Source organism: Bidens hawaiensis, unplaced genomic scaffold (assembly GCF_021521415.1).
Source record: "Bidens hawaiensis isolate Kalapana, Puna unplaced genomic scaffold, B.hawaiensis_p1.1 tig00004748_1, whole genome shotgun sequence".
NCBI lineage: Eukaryota > Viridiplantae > Streptophyta > Magnoliopsida > Asterales > Asteraceae > Bidens > Bidens hawaiensis.
The window spans coordinates 1,237,566-1,251,123 of NW_027491294.1; the positions used below are offsets into that span (position 1 = coordinate 1,237,566).

Genomic DNA, 13,558 nt, shown 5'->3' on the forward strand with positions numbered 1-13,558 from the left:
CTCCACCAGCTGTAGAGATGTCTATTTGCTACAAGGATTACTTGGACTCTTTAGATAGGGCACAACATCAACGCTCACTCGAGGGGGAAATGGACTATGAGGCGGGCTTGTATGAAGACGAGGTCAATCAAGGACACACTCAACCAATGACCGATGAAGAAGCCGCGTACGACGATTACCTAAGGAATAGCTCGGGATCGGGTAGCGTGGAAAATAATGAGTAAGAAACAGCAAGTTGTTAATGTAATCGTGTCTAAGCATTCTTTAATGTTTGTATTTTTGAGTTACGAATATGCGATAACGATTTAATGTTTGTATTTTTAATGTAAAAGCTATAAATGAAAGTTATGTGTTTTTAATCTTCCAAGCAAAGAACCCTAACAACGAAAGCAAAGAATGGAGTCAGTCCGTTTTGCCTTGTAGTTACCGGTTTGCCATGTAGAACCGGTTTGTTTATACTGTGAAAAAATAACGGTTATTTAAAAAAAAAAAAAAAAAAAAAAAAAAAAACCGGTTAACCGGTTAGACCGGTTATTAAAAAACCGGTTAATAAAAAAACCGGTTTATTAACCGGTTCTAACCGGTTCCTAAACCGGTCCTAACCGGTTTGACCGGTTATGGTTTTCATACAAAAAAACCGGTTAATAACCGGTCCGGTTATTAACCGAACCGGTTTTTTTAAAAAAACCGATTTGTGCACCTCTATCCACAACTACACACAAGTACTATAAAACTTTATGTTTTTCTATTTTAATTTGGTTGTTAGAAGTTTAAAGGAAAATGGTGTGGTTTTATGTTAAAAACGTTAACAACATGAGTCTGAAGCCATGCATAATACATAGAAGACGATAATGTTACTACATGAGCTCAAAGCTTGCCAAAGAATGCACCGTCCCATAAGTATAGTAGCACTCGTTCAAATTAAACATGCTCACATATATAGTTTAATTTAAAAATATATATTGTACACATTTTCTAGCATATATATAAATATTAAGAATGAAATATCTCTATATATGCTATAATCTTTACAAGTACATGATAATAAGTTAAAAATATTCAAACACACTTTAAATTTCCCACCCTATATATATATTTTTTTAACGGCCAATTAAGTAACGCCGAGTACTCTGTACATGGCCCCTATTGGTTAAAGGTAGCCCGAGCATGCCATTAGTTCGGACGAACGAAGCCCCTAGCAATCCACCTGTTGAGAGAATCACCGGATAAAACCCGACCCCACGCCCGCCAAATGGCACGACAGCGAGGAGCCGGTAAAACCGGGTGAGATCAGGACTTGAACCCTGGCAAGCCATGGTCATCCCTCATATCTCCCATATAAATTGATGATAGTAAGGTTTGAACCCTTACCTCTCACTTATAAAATGAGTACTCTACAATTGAGCCACATTCAATTTAATTCCACCCTATATATTAATATCTATTTTCTAAATCAATAACAAAAAAAAGTATATACATTTAAAAAATACTCGTAATAATTTTCTTTTATTGTATCAGGAAATCCCATTGGACAAAACCCTAAACAAAGGCACCGTGACGTTAGCATGTCTACGTGTAGCTACAGCTTGCAAAACTTAGCCAATATATATAGAGATCAAGATTATTAATCAAAACAAGTCAACACAATATAATGCCAACCATCAACAAAAAGAAGCTTTTACTCAACACCACCGCCGTCACCGTCGGCTGCGGCAGCGGCTGCCGGAGACTCAAACTCTCCAAAATCTTCAACCCAAAACCCAACAAATCATACAAACAACATAATAATAATTATTACTACCACTCTTCCACCACCTCATGGGCCACCACACCTTCCACAACCACCACCACCACATTCTCACCAGACTCAACGGCAGATGGTTGTGAAGTAAGAGCCTCAAGAGCCGTTCAAGGGTTCGGTAGACTCGGTGGCAACAGTCTGGCGGTGGAGAAAGAGTCCAATGACCCCTACGTTGACTTCCGGGAGTCAATGTTGCAAATGATAATGGAGAAAGAGATATATGGTAAAGATGATTTGAGAGAGCTTTTGAACTGTTTTTTGCAGTTGAATTCTCCGTATTATCATGGGATTATTATCAGGGCTTTCACTGAGATATGGAACAATGTGTTGTGTATCAAACTAGTGCATGGAGATCAATATTAATATTAGTCTATGTTTGGTTTGATTTTGTTGGAAGTGTTACAAAATCAAATTTAATAATTAGGTTTGTGATGTTACTAGCACTTCAAAAATGGACTATTCTAAGGTTTTAGAATATATTTTCAAGTGCTAATAACATCATTATTATTGTAATGTTTTAGTTTGTATTTGTGTTAGCAAAATGTTCTAAAATAGGTATGTATTTTAGATGTTAGCATCACTAGTTTATAACATAATAATGTAGGTCTTTGTTTCATGTGTGAGTATTCATTCTATTATGAAGTTTAAAGTATGTTTTTATTAAGATTAAAGTTTGTTATGTGCATGTACTTTTATTATACAGTACAGGTAAACCGATACTATATATAAAATTATAAATAACCGATACTATATATAAATAAACGATACTATTCATATACCAACTAACTGATCTTTTTCTGATATTTGGAAAAGTACATCTTTGTTTTCTAAATTATATATATATATATATATATATATATATATAATGTAAACAGGTATTATGTAATTAGCATTATATAACAAATAACACTTTACTAAGCATATAGCATCTAAGTTATTAGTTATTATTTCTTATCTGATTATAACATTTAAGCTTAATTTGTATTATACTTTTAATCATATATGGTTTTTTTTGTTCATCATTTATTTAATTTGTAAATTTGTTTATAAATTATAGTTTTGTTACATTAACGCACATTTTAACCGTCAATATTATATATACAGTATTTTTTTTTTGGTATCTTGCTGGGTGACATATTTTAAAAGCATAACACAACTATATATGATAATATATTTACAAATATAACTCGATTTGTAACAAGAGTACAAGACGTACTATATATTGGATGGAGACCTAGCTAACTTCTTTTTTAACTTTCTAATAACAATATTATATCTACAACAAAAATTAAGTGGGTTGTGTTGGCCAAACATCAAAGCTTCATACCATAGAGAGGCAGGCAAAAAGTTGTCTCTAGCAAAGCGTGAAATTCAAATTAATACCCATTGGGATTTGAAAGTTTTATTATATAATTAAGTGCGACTCAGGGTGGTTTAATGCAAGTTTAATGCCAAAATTAAATACTTCAATATTCCTTGTCCCACGAAAGCTTGAATTTAATCTTTTTTTTAGTTTTTTCACAAAAAAAAAGGAAGATATCACATGATGGTCAAAACTGTTTCAATTAAATCAGACGGTTATGTTTTGTTCAAATTAGGTCATTAAACTAGTCAGCAGTAGTTAATAAAACTTGACTATAAAAATGACGTAAAAATAAAGATAAATAAGTTTTTGTAATTCTAACAGTAAAATCTAATTAATCAGCTAGAAATAATGATAATGAAAAGATTTTTACTTTAAGCTGTTTTATGAATGTCTTTTAGTTTCATGTAGATTGTACTGTATGCAATGAAATTGATGATGCACTTCAATTTTCAAACTGATCAAATAAGGTGTCAGCGAAATGAATATTCATCAACACTTGCTTTGAAATCTGCTTCGGGGCAGGTGCATTTACCTTCTTCTTTGCATTAATATTATCGTGTCCTTCTATCTTAAATAAATATTAAGCAGCAGTGTATAAGTAAAAACAATATTTATAAACAGGACTACAAAACAACCATTTATAAGAACAATCGTGTTATAACAAGCATAAATACGGAATACCCTTTTACAATCAGCTCTGAAGGTCGTTAATTCACAATCACCGTCGTACCTGATTTTTGCATAGAAGTTTTTTTTTTTTTTTTTTTAATAAAAAAATGATTTCTTTTTCTTTCTTTTTTTTTAGTTTATAATTATCTTAATTTAATTTTCTATAAAACGATTACAATAAAGTGGCATGCAAACGGGCAACAAGCTGTGCCCTAACCCCCTTTTGAATAGCAAAACCAATCCTGCTAAAAACGAAGCTTTGGGACCTAGAAGCTGAAGAGGTTCCGACTACGACGCGCTGAACCCTACTAAAAAATTTCAGAGCCTCTGGGGCTAGAAAACCAAATGTATCAAAGGCAAATGATAGAAAGACATGTTGATTATCTAAACAAGCTTTCTCGTGTTTAGCAACTTTGCCCGATTCAGCCTTCAACGCAGCCTGACCCACAACAAACCCACAATAGAAAATTTGTACAACAGATTTAGTGACTAAAATTTCACTTTCGTAATTATCGATCAATTTATGACTACGTGTGTTGCGACCAACATTTCTCTAGATCCTTGCTTACGACTGCTTTTGTTACCAAATCTGTTTAGACCGAACCTGATATTGTTATCAAAATGATCGATGTGTCATATCACCGGCCACTCACAAGTCACAATACGGATGCACACCAAAATTAACTTTTGTATACATTACATCTTTACATGTATATATTAATCTAAAGTGTAATTAAAGTGATGTTGTCTGTGGTATTATACTTTGATTAATTACTATTGTGTGTATATATCTGATGTGGGTAGGGACGTAGGGTAGTTGTGTGTGATTATTACATTTTGTGCAATAATATATTAATTAATGTTGATGCCAGAAGTTGTATTTATTTGGTAGTATTTAAAATTGGTGATCGAGGGTACGTGATTACGTGCGCATGAGTTGAAGACGAGAAGAGTAAATGTGATAATTAAGCCTCCAAGGGGGCCATGGGAACATGATAATTAATTAATTATAGACCTCAAAGTCTTCACCTCTTTCTTTGTCATAATCAGGTTGTATGTACCAAGTCGATGAAGCCAAGGACTTTGGATATCGGTCGACCATAGTAACCGATTGCGTAATGGTCGTAGTAAGTTAAAGTTATTTACAAAATTAACATCCTATTCATTTTAAGTTTTATAAAATTGATTTGATCAAATGTTGTGATTCTTTCTACTTTTTTTTGAAAAAAAGGAATTGATTCATTTTCTCCTTATGTATAGTGTGTGTGTTAAAATGAAAATCACTAATTACTTTTGAAGTCATTTTATTCACCTGTAAATACATGTGTTAGATTATTATATTTATGACTAGTCTCATATCCAAATAAAATTACATAATGTTTTAGGTTTGGGTTTTCCCTAAGTAGAATTTGGAATTATGGATCAAACACTTGAAGCCCAAAAAGATTTAAACTCTCAATCAAATGACCTGCATCTAAAGGTCCAAATAAGTTAAAGCCCAACCTTTTACAAACCCAATCCGCCTTTATAGTTTTACGAATACAAGAGATAGAGGTGCACAAATCGGGTTTTTCAAATACTCGGGTTTGGGGTATGGAACCGGGTTCGGGTATGACCGGGTATTAAAAAATCAGGTATTGGCAATAACCGGATCGGGTTCGGGTCCAGGTATTGTCTCTAAAAACCATACCCTATGCATTGGGTTCGGGTCGGGTATAGAACTGGGTATTCTAAAACCGGTATTTGAATACCCTATTTTCGGGTATTGAAAAAACCATATTTTTGGGTTTTTCGGGCTTTTTTCCGGGTATTTTTCAAGTATAGATTGGATTTTTTAAAAAGTTGCATTTTTTAGGGGTATTTTTTGGGTATTATTAAGGTATTTTTCAGGTACACATCGGGTATTTGAAATACCCGGTTTTGGGTGTTAGAAAAACCCGGTTGCGGATATGGAACCGGTTCGGGTTTTCGGGTATTACCGGGTACAAATCGGGTCCGGTTCGGGTTTTACTACCGAAATGCATACCCTATCCGTACACTACGGATAGGGTCGGGTATGGGTTCAAGTATTAAAAAAACCGGTTCTAGGTTTTTATTTCGGGTCCGATTCCATATTTGGGTTTTTTGTACACCTCTAGTTCACCATTCAGTCATTCACCATTAGAAAAAGAAACCTTTTCTTTCCTTTTTGAAAGACCGTCACATGGAGAAACTAGAACGTAGAGGGCAAATGAATATAAAAAATATAAAATCAATTTTAAGTAGAAACCGTAAGAAAACAATATGTCTTTTATATCTTTCGCTAAATGTGATGTATAATGTGGTTACCTAACCTTTTAGTCCACTCTCTTTGTTTTTTTAACGATCAACAAAAATAATTTTCATTAAACTAGTAAGGAGCTAGAACACTTATAATCCCCAAAAGCGCACCACCCTCAACCTAATCAATATCCCATACACCAAACAAACACACAAAAATACTCCCCAAACTAAACATTATAACGAGACCAACTCTCCCATGTGAGATCCCTCATTTTCCCCCTATTCTTTATTCATAGGAAACTCATAACTTTTATTTCTTTGATAATCCCGGCTAGTCGGATCGGCGCACCTTCATGCACAAGAGCATTTCTTTTCTTCCACAAAACCCACGTAACAACAAAGCAAATCGCTTGAAAACATTTAGTTTCACAAGAGCATTTCTTTTCTTCCACTCTCTGTGTTAACTCTAGTTATATGTACATCGTATCATATAGTTTATTGTAGTTGTCTACTTAAAACTGTTTATGTACCGAAGGCCTATGTATACATAAATGAAAAGTCATTTTAAAGACTATATAAATTATATAAGGGCTATATCAATGCATTTTTAATCATTTGATAAAGCTAACATAAGCTTTGAAGTTAATATAAATTACTTATAGCCTAAACGAAAACAAATTTCAGTTAAAAAAGATTTATTTGGTTATGCAAAATGTACTCTTTTTAACTTTCTGAAAAGCCATCAAATCCCTCAATTAATAGATTCACAATTTGCCTTCTAATGGTTTCAACTTTTAAGTTACACAACCAAGGATTAAAAGAATTTCGTTGCAAAAAAAGAAAGAAAGTGTATTTGTGTTTTAAAATACATTATATTGGTTTCATGTCCAACAGACAAGGATTAGAATAAATTAGTTGCTAAAAAGAGAGATAGAGAGCGAGAGTTTATTTGTGTTTTAACGGGCATTTTAATGCAAATAAAGTGTCACCAAACACCAAGAAACTTGACCTTATTTGGTTAGCGTTAATCTTTAGAATTCATATCTTGTTTTGGTTGATAAAATAAAATTAACTAGATTTAAGTTTTGTTCCATCAAACGAAGGAATCTGGATTCTTAACAAAATAAATAAATAAATAAATAAAATAAAATGAGTATTTTCATTTGAATTGTTTTGGAGTTGACGTCCAAGTTTCTCTAGTTTTTGAGTAGATTTTTTTTTTAAAAAAAATAGCTACCACATCTTTTGATAAATAAACCAATTTTAAAATTTTAACAACAAAAAACATTTAACATACTAATTAACAAACTAAATCATGTCACAAGATTAAATTTTATGCTTATTTAACCTGATAGTTTTTAATAAAACTTAAGAGATGAGCAAAGAGAAATGCATTATTGTTTTGATCGGTAATAAACTACTTATAAGGAGTTAAACGTTACAAATGGGCTGACTTTCGATATGGACGTGTATTTTAGTTTACTCCTTAAAAATAAAAAATTATAAAGAAAGTCGGCCCATTTATATGTAACTGAATCGCAACCGTCACCCAACTTATTATGTAATGTTGAGTTTGTTTGAAGTGCATGAACTAGCATTTATACGTAAGTCCATGGTCAACATGGACAACTCTCGACTGTCTTTGTTATTTCATTGACCAACGCGAGATATTCAAGGTATGATGCAATTTTATGGACTTTCTTGTATTATTATATTTTTCGAATTATATTTTATGAAAATTGTTCAAAGTCAAATTTTAATTCGAAGCATAAACACGCAACCTTTAAACATTATGAACTCAAAAGTGCCATGTGACCGAGTTAAAGTCGTGGCGGGCCTAATTGTGACATCTGCCCCGATCCGACCCGACCCAGGTACCCGTTTCTCTTACCCGATCTCTTTCTTTTATGATTTAATATTTATTTATACTTATACTTTATTTTTAATAATAATGTTTTCCTTCCCGCCTCTTTCTCTCTCTTTCTTTCCGCCGTCCCGTCCCTCTCCTTCTCTCTTTCCGCCTTCTTTTCCCTCTTGTCGCCGTCCCGCCCTTAAGCCTTGTTTCCCTCTTTTTCTTCTAACTCTTTGTTTGTCCTTTGTTCCTTCCCGCCTAAGGTTGTCTGCGCAGCTCCACGCGCCAGACCCCTTACAAGGAATCCTGCGTGAAGACCACCTGTTTCAGCGATACGCGAGACGAACTCTTCTCGCAGCGCGCTAAGAATTGTAATTCTTCTCGCAGCGCGCTAAGAACGGTAGTTCTTCCCGCGACGCGCTAAGGATTTGTAGTTCTTCTCGCAGCGCGCTAAGAATCGTAGTTCGTCCCTCGACGCGCGAAGAATTATAGTTCTTCCCGCGGCGCGCTAGGAATTTTAGTTCCTCCCGCGGCGCGCTAAGAAATGTGATTCTTCCCGCGCGCGCTTAGAAATGTAGTTCTTTCCGCGACGCGTTAAGGTTAGTTCTGTCTGCCTTCGCGCTCGCGCTCTCTTGACCTTCTGTGTCAGCCTTCTCGCGCTATGTCTTGAGTCTTCCTTCTGCTTAATCTAGCCGTTGCTTTTGAGTTGTCTTATCTTTTGTGCTGTTGACCTAAGCTGCTTTATGTCTGAAAAGTTACTTTCGGCGCAGCCTGCGCACCAACCCCATTGGTTGGCAGAAAAAGTGACTGACATTATCTTTGGAGATCTGCTTTTCCATGCTTGACCTGTACCTTTATCTGAACCGCCCATGCTTTTTTTTTACTGTTCCCTGACAGCTTTATCTTGCCTCTGCAGCTGCCATATCTTTCCATATCTTTTGCTTTTGGATTCTTATGCTTTTTGATATCTTTTGCTTGATCCTGTTAAAGATCTTTTCCCCTTTTCTAGGGATTATGTCTCCTAGGGTTTTCCTATAAATAATAATAATGTTTTAACACTACACACACAAAACACTTAATCTCTCCTGTTCTCTTGCTCCTTGCTCTCTCTGCCGTCTTCCTCTCTGCCTCCGTCTTCCTCCCTGTTCTGCCCTGCTTTTCCGGTAATATATATATATTATATATAATAATTTACTTATTAATTATGCTAACTTATAATCAAGACCTAAAACAGATCATTTAAAACAATAATCTTAATTATAGGTTAACTTGTGCTTGTTTAAAGTCGGTTCTTGCTTTATCTTACACCGCATCGTTTATCAAGTGAGTAATCTCGTACCTAATCCCTTTTTGCTTTTAATGTTTTGGGATGTTCATGTGTTCATACAAACTTAGAGTCTTAAACTGTTTATGAACTTTAGTCGCGCAGTATCCCATGTGTTGAGGACGTAGACTTGGCTGTTTATTTGTATGTGTGGATCATTAACCGTCTTGTCGGTCTATTCCGCAGTTCTCATGGTACCATTAGATGAACACGGGAGAACTATCGTTTATGATTTTCTCTTTTGTTTACACATGCACAGTTTGTCTTGTTTGTGAGCTCAATTGTGAGCACTGGCAGTCTTATGAATCTTAGAGTTGGTCCCGATCAGATTACACCCTTGTTGAAAACCAGACATACACATGTTGCGCGCAGATTTATGGTTATCTATGTATTGTATTAAACTTGATTTCTCACCAACACGCAAGTGTTTGACGTTTATTTTAACACATGTTCAGGGTTGCAGTAGCTGTTTTGGAGCTTGTGGACACATAGGAAGTTTTCTTTATTTTGGACCTAGATTAAAATGTATCAAGACAAGTTATTGCTGTTCGAATATTATGATTTATAATATATTGATTTATGATGATTTATGTTATCTTACTTTTACTTTGCGCGTGCGCGAATGAATGTATTTATTAAATATTGACACCCAATAGTGTCACGAGTAATGAAACAATATGTGGCGCCCCGATGTATAATCCGCCTTTGGTCGGGGTGTTACAGATTGGTATCAGAGCTCGTTGACTTTAGGATAGGTGGTTAGACGTAACGGCCTAGAATACCTAAGAGTCCCTTCTCGCGCATGAGAGAAATCTCATGTTTGCGCGCTTATTGTTAATTACTCGTTATTTATGAATATGCTCGCGCTTGCGCAGTATATGATTTTATGTTTTATTTCGCGATATTTCGATTTTTGTTGAATTTCGATTTTTATTGATTTTCTTACATATTCGTTTGTTGGGTTTGAAAATCCGAAAAGTCATGGTGATACATGAATAGTTGATTTTCAATTTCCATTTACGATTATGTTCTGAGGTTGGAGACTTGAAAAGTCATGGTGATGCATGAATTGTCAACCTCCAATACTCATTTTCTTGTGTATTTTATATTGAAGATTGAAAAGTCATGGTGATACATGAATCGTCAATCTCCAATACTCGTTTGCTCGTATATTTTAAATTGGGAATTCGGAAAGTCATGGTGATACATGAATTGTCGATTCTTGATTCGAATTTGTTACCTTTATTAAGTCTGCATTTAGGGTCATTTATTTTACTTTAACTTTTGATAGTATCTAACTCTGCGAAACCAAGCTTTATAAAGTTATACTTTGCGATAAAACCAAGATATTAACTAAAATTAAAACTTTTATAGAATGCCTCCGCTATCTCGCCGATTTCAGAGAAGAGAAGCCTCGCGCATGCGTAGACAGCAACGTTCCCAGGAAATGGCCGCCGCAATAGCCCAAGCCTTGAGCCAAAATAATACCTCCAGTTACAACATTAAATCCTTTAACGCGGGTAACCCTCCAAAGTTCACAGGTCTTGAAGGAGCCACCGTGATGCTCCAGTGGCTTGAGAAAATAGAAAACACTTTCCTCCACACCCAATGCCCCTCAGACAGACGAACCCTATATGCTTCCAGTGTCCTGGAATCTAGAGCGCTTACATGGTGGAATGGAGTAGCTCATGCGCGTGGCGCAGAAGCTGCTTCCAACATGCTCTGGGAGGAATTTAAGGAAATTCTGACGCGAGAATTCTGCCCTCCCAACGAAGTTAAGCGCCTGGAGGAAGAATTCTGGAACTTGAAGCAATACAGCGGTGAAGCGCGCGAGTACGCGACGCGCTTCCACGAGCTAAGCTTACTGGTCCCTCACCTTGTTACCCCTTCCCGCCGAGCCATCGAGAAATTTCTTGGGGGACTCCCCATGGAAATTCAAGATTCGGTATGGGCCAGAAACCCAGCAACCCTCTCTGACGCCATCGAGTTGGCCGCTGTGCTCAGCGACAACCATGTCAGAGCAGGAACCCTGTTCCTGCGGGGAACTGAGAAGACCAAACCCACCAAAACTGTCCATGAACCCGCAGAAACCAAACCTGAACCCTCAAACCATAACCAGAAACGTAGGCGCAGACAAGCTTACGCGCTTACCAACCCGCCCATTGTCCAGCAACCCATTTATCAACCTCCAGTTTACGCGCCTAACCCTCTGTCAGCTTACCCAACACCTCCTGTAGCCCACAACTATGCCTTAACCAATCCAGCACTCCCTGCCCCGCCAACTAAGAAACCTTACACAGGAAACCATCCCTTTTGCCCAACCTGTAGACTCCACCACCCACCTAAAGTCCCATGTCGACTTTGTACCCGATGTGGCCGCGCTGGTCACCTTGCAGAAAACTGTAGAGTCCTTCTCGCCAATCCAATTGCGCCAACACCACCAGTCTACCCGCAGAACCCACAACCAACCTACCAAAACCCACGACCCAGATCGTGCTTTAACTGCGGTGATCCCAGTCATTTCCGGAACGCGTGCCCAAGGCTACAAGTGCAAATCACACAAGCGAATCCGGTGAACCAGATTTCGAACCAAGTGACACGCGGGCGAGCTTTTAACATAACCGCGCACCAAGCGCAAGCGAATAATGACGTAGTTAATGGTACATTTTTGCTTAACGGATTTTATGCTTCTATACTTTTTGATACTGGCGCCGATCGAAGTTTTATCTCTCGCGCCTTCGAGCAGAAGCTTGCGCGACCGCGCAGCGATTTAAAAGAAGATTTTTCAGTTGAATTGGCTAATGGCGAAACTGTTTTAATTAACTCGGTGATTAAAGATTGCACACTTAACCTTAACGAAAACGATTTTCTGATCGACCTCATCCCCATGCCTCTTGGGAGCTTTGATGTTATCATTGGTATGGACTGGCTCTCGAATAATCGCGCCGAAGTTATTTGCGCCAAGAAGTTGATTCGCATACCTCGAGAAAATGGTGATCTTCACATCTACGGCGAAAAACCCTCCCGCGGTCTTAAACTTATGTCTTGCGCCGAAGCCCGAAGACTCATGAGGAAAAGGTGTATTGCATTTCTAGCCCATGTGGTTAAACCTGCTGAAGAGAAGAAGCTTCGCGATATCCCTGTTGTGCGTGATTTCCCTGAAGTTTTTCCTGATGACCTTCCTGGTATCCCTCCCGCTCGTGAAGTCGAGTTCCGTATTGATCTTGTCCCTGGTGCTTCCCCCGTAGCTAAATCTCCTTACCGTCTTGCACCCGCTGAGATGCAAGAATTGGCCAGCCAACTTCAAGAGTTGACTGCTAAATGATTCATTCGCCCTAGCTCTTCGCCCTGGGGTGCTCCGGTGTTGTTCGTTAAAAAGAAAGATGGATCGTTTCGCATGTGTATCGATTACCGCGAGTTGAACAAACTCACCATTAAAAACCGGTATCCTTTACCGCGTATTGACGACCTCTTTGATCAACTCCAAGGTGCCTCTTGTTTCTCGAAGATTGATCTCCGCTCTGGTTATCACCAGTTGCGCATCCGCGATGAAGATGTTCCGAAGACTGCTTTTCGAACTCGTTATGGCCATTTTGAATTCTTGGTCATGTCCTTCGGTCTAACCAACGCACCCGCCGTTTTCATGGATCTAATGAATCGGGTGTGTAGGCCTTTCTTGGATAAATTCGTGATTGTGTTTATCGATGATGTTCTGGTGTATTCTAAGACCAAGGCCGAGCATGAGCAACATCTTCGGTTGGTGTTGCAAAAGCTTCGAACCGAGCAGCTCTATGCTAAGCTTTCCAAGTGTGAATTCTGGTCTGATGAAGTACAGTTTCTTGGCCATGTTGTAAACAAGATGGGTATTCATGTCGACCCATCCAAGATTGAAGCAATCAAGAACTGGATTACGCCAACTACTCCTTCTGAGATCCGTTCCTTTCTGGGCTTAGCTGGTTATTACCGGCGCTTCATTTCGAACTTCTCGAAGATCGCTTTGCCTTTAACAGCTCTAACGCACAAAGGTAAACCATATATTTGGGGCTCGAAGCAAGAAGAAGCCTTTCTATCGCTCAAGCGATTGTTGTGTGAAGCTCCTGTCCTTGCGTTACCTGAGGGTAATGATGATTTTGTCGTGTACTGCGATGCCTCCAACCAAGGTCTCGGTTGTGTTCTTATGCAACGAGGCAAGGTTATCTCTTACGCATCAAGGCAACTCAAGGTTCATGAAAAGAATTATACAACTCACGACCTCGAACTTGGTGCAGTTGTATTTGCCTTGAA

General features: G+C 37.6%; 1 pseudogene across 1 annotated transcript; it reads left to right on the forward strand.

Annotated features, from left to right (window-relative positions):
• The first annotated feature begins 1,628 nt into the window (after positions 1–1,628).
• On the forward strand, positions 1,629–2,286 carry LOC143627918 (transcription repressor OFP6 pseudogene; annotated as a pseudogene). Its single transcript, XR_013152662.1, has 2 exons — positions 1,629–2,180; positions 2,226–2,286. The product of XR_013152662.1 is annotated as a transcription repressor OFP6 pseudogene (transcript).
• The last annotated feature ends 11,272 nt before the right edge of the window (positions 2,287–13,558 follow it).